Consider the following 4,195-nt stretch of genomic DNA (forward strand, 5'->3'; position numbering starts at 1 on the left):
TGGGTAGCCTATATGAATTTAAGAAGGGAAGACAGTCTGCTTTCTGGGAAGTCCTACGTCCCAAGACCTAATTTTTCTTTCAAGAAGTATGTGAAAATATATTTGTTCTTTGTAGACCACCAACTCTGTATTTGAACTAGCCAGGTGTCGGGCACAGCCTGGGATTTTTAAAAAGATTTTGACCAGGAATGCCCATCTTTCCACAGTGTTAATGGCCTACAGGGGCCATGCAAGGGCAGGGGGGTATCCGGGGACAGGGGTCTCTCCTGTTTCTTTCTTCCACTTTACTCTGGACCTTCCTATTGAAAGGTCATTGACCTCTGAAAGGTCTCTGTCTCAGGTGCTTCTCTGAAGCTTGGGGCATGCCAAGTTAAGTGGGGATGAAAGTGTAGAGGTCAGAGCTACTTGGACAGCTGTATTCCAGGGCTAAAAGGCTGCTCACTGGAGGTGACAGTCTAGGCCAAGTGCCCCAAGATCAACAGCAAAGAAGCATGTCCAGGAGGGAGGTGGCCACGTGGCCATATCAGTTCCTCAGCAAAAGCTTGTGCAGGGTCTTTGGCTGTCCTTTATAGGACTAGATGACTGAGGCTTCTGTAAGCTAGAGCCCATTAAACAGAGGATCTCAAAGTGTGACACTAATATTTTTTTCCCATGTCATGTAAGACCAAGTAACACCACTGTGTCCACTCCAAGGGCCTAGGACCATGCCAGACTGAGCTGGAGCCTCTGTTGCATTCATACCCACAGGGCAGCAAGAGTTAAACAAGAACAGACTTCAGCAAGAATGCTGCCTTGTAGGGGCAAGATAACATACACTGTTCACCTTCGGCAAGATCTGTTCAGAGTAAGCTCCAGCCTGTCTGTCTTTTACTCATGATTCCTGCAAACAGCTAAAGGGATGAGAATAGCAAAAAGGCCACAAAAAAATCAACACCCCCCCCCAATCCTAAGACCCCCCCTACAGCTGACTATGTCCCATGGATGATTCTTGGAATGTTAAATTTGGAGTTCTCAAGGACTGCCTGGCCAGCTGAGAGGTTCTACTGTGTGTGCTAGGAATGGAGCAGGGCGTGTCCAGTCTACATTATAAGTGCCCTCCACAAGTCTTAATCCCTTGAGGCTTCCAGCAGTCCACAGGGTCCAAATGGAGGCATGAGGACCACCGTCAAGCTGGTAAGGACCAGCAGAAGAGGCCACAATTAGTTTGACTCTTGTCTCTAGGTCATCAGGAAAGCATCCACCCATCTTGCTAGCTGCTGCAGAGGAAGAACAGCATCTAAATAGCGGGAACAGAGGAGTTGGCACTCTGGCCACTGACCAGGTTGGTAGCCCAACACCACATGCACAGCATCAGGCTCACTAGCACTGAAACCATCACCAGGATCCTTCACAACGTTTTCAAAGCCCAAAGGCAGGCAGGTGAAGTCAGGTGCCCTGATGAGCTCATACACAGAAGTCCCTGGAAAACCTAGGACCTGTCTTCACTGGTAGCACAGCACAGGCCAGCAATACCATGGCCAATGGCACAGATGGGTTTGCTCTCAGAGAGAAAGTCCTACAGTATTGGAGCCAAGGACCCACTGTTGGCAGGGTCAGCCAGGGTCCAGGACAGATGAAAATCGGGAAGTCATGGTAATGGTCACTGTCTGTGGATTCAAGCTTTGTAGGCCTGGCATATGCCTTGAGGCAGAAGCTTTGTAAGCAACATGCACTGTTCTCAGACATAGGCACAAAGTCCATGGCCTTTCTCCCTGGGGTGACTACCTGTAGGTTGAAGGCACCACTGGCCACTGTGTAGCAGTGGAAGAAGGACTGGACTGACCCTTCAGAAGCTCTGTTGCCCACCAGGAGAGCAGCTGACCTGCTGGGCAGCCAGTCTAACACCATGACTGCAGACCCAGACTGATATGTGCCCCTAACACTTATTAATAAGCCAGCTATTATCCAGAAATGGGAGATCTTCCCTCTGCCCTTGGTGGTGTCTTCTGAAAGGGCCACTCCAGTTTTCTCTTACTGAGTGGTGGATACCTGACAATTGTTTGTTTTGTTTATTTGTGCCCTGTGTATCTCAGCTGTACTTGTAAGTTCTTCCCTTTGGAGTTTCTCCTCTATAAACATCATAGTAGAAGCCCAACCAAGGCCCATTTTCATTCATTCTTAAGTCAGGAGGTACAAAGTGATTTGAAATTTATATCTCTATATTCATTTCCTTTGAAACAGAATTTCCAGAATTCCATTAGTGTAATGTTGCTAATGAAAATAGAGCCTTAAACACATTACTCTTTCCTCTACTCATGGAAATGGCACACGTTAACTGTAGACGGGAACACAAACATCGTGGAAAATGCCTCTCCTTTGACATTGCTACACCACAGCATGTTAATATGAAAAAACCATCACATTTAGAATTATTGCCCTTTTTATAAAACTCAAGAACATGTGTCACCAAATTGGCAAATCAACTTGACCCTGTTTCTTCCTCGAGGTTCCCATTGGCAGTATAGTTCTTTCATAGTTTCTGGGTCACACATGGGATCAGGAGTCCAGAGGTGCCTCTGGGTATTCGGTGATTTATTCACATCTGGCATTGCCAAAGAGTGGTCAAGACTGATTGTTGTTATGAACATTGGTAACGTTAGCAGAAATGAGAAGCGTGAAAAATGACACTGCGTCCCCCCAAACCGTCTCTTCTAGCTAAAAGCAAAAATTCATATGCAAGCATGTGAAAACATCTTGACACGGGGCCAAAGCTTTTCCAGGGGAGCTCAGTCTTGAAGGGATTTTTGTATAATCCTTCCTGTGAGTTCTACATTGCAAGTGTTTCCAGAGTTGATTTCTTAAAAAATGAATGAAAATGTAAATATGCCTGCAATCTAAGAATTCTTAATTTTATATTATTTTGTAAAGATAACATTATGTCAGCTATTATAATTCTAACAAGATTTGTTTATGAAGAATCAGTTTTGGTCACTGAGATAGCTTAAAGTGATTTCAAAGGACCCTGATATAGCTGTCTCGTGTGAGGCTATGCCAGTGCCTGGCAAATACAGAAGTGGATGATCACAGTCACCTATAGGATGGAATACCCAAGGAACTGAAGGGGTCTGCAACCCTATAGGTGGAACAACAATATGAACTAACCAGTACCCCCAGAGCTCATGTCTCTAGCTGCATATGTAGCAGCAGAAGATGGCCTAGTCGGTCATCATTGGGAAGAGAGGCCCCTTGGTCTTGCAAACTTTATATGCCCCAGTACAGGGGATCGCCAGGGCCAAGAAGTAGGAGTGGGGGGGTAGGGGATCAGAGCGGGAGGAAGGTATAGTGGACTTTGGGGATAGCATTTGAAATGTAAATGAAGAAAATTATCTAATAAAAAATTGAAAAAAAAAGTGCTTTCAATTCTAGCATCGCAGCCTCAGTTCAATCCTTAGGATCCACATGATAGATGGAGAGATAAATTTCCATCAAGCTGTCATCTGACGTCAACGCAGTGATGAAGGTGATGGAAAACTCAGTGACTAATGTGGAGAACAGTGTTCCAGGGTGACTGATCAGTTAAGTAAGTTCAGCTAACACAACTCAGTTATATAGCTCTCATCAACTGTGGTACTGTTTTTACAGATTTCTGCTTATTCCACCTAATATATCACTTCCATATCCCATAGATAGAAATAGCCTCCCAAAATCTGATTTCTATGATATGTCTGTGATCTATTCAAACTACTGTTCCAAATAAAGTTAAACCATTCGACTACTGATTGAAATTTCAAATGTATCAATAGCAACATCTTTCATACTCTTGTTAAAATTAACAGTGGAAATTTAACTACTTAGGCAAGTGAAATGAATGTTCATATAATCAGTGTATTTTCTAATTACACTGTAATATGCATGTTTTTGGAGGTCTTGACATGTGGTGTGACATAGAGCACTAATGTGTCATTCATGGTGTGGCTGTGTTCTACTTAAGAATCTGTTCCAGACCGTGCTCTTTTTCCTGATGGTCTCCCTAAGTTCCTTGTTAAGCTGTATAAACTTTGCACAGTGAAAGTTAGATGCTTTCTCTGCTTTTTATACAGAATACTTTTATAAAAGTGTGTTCTTTAATCTCACACAATACTATTCGTGTTCAAAAATCAGCAATCATTTGTTGTTAGCCAGGTGACATATTACCCCAAGAAGATACTATTTGCTT

General features: G+C 43.7%; 1 pseudogene; it reads right to left on the bottom strand.

Annotated features, from left to right (window-relative positions):
* Window positions 1–1,276: 1,276 nt before the first annotated feature.
* On the bottom strand, window positions 1,277–1,887 carry LOC110319560 (annotated as a pseudogene).
* Between the last annotated feature and the right edge of the window lie 2,308 nt (window positions 1,888–4,195).

Source organism: Mus pahari, chromosome 3 (assembly GCF_900095145.1).
Source record: "Mus pahari chromosome 3, PAHARI_EIJ_v1.1, whole genome shotgun sequence".
NCBI classification, from domain to species: domain Eukaryota; kingdom Metazoa; phylum Chordata; class Mammalia; order Rodentia; family Muridae; genus Mus; species Mus pahari.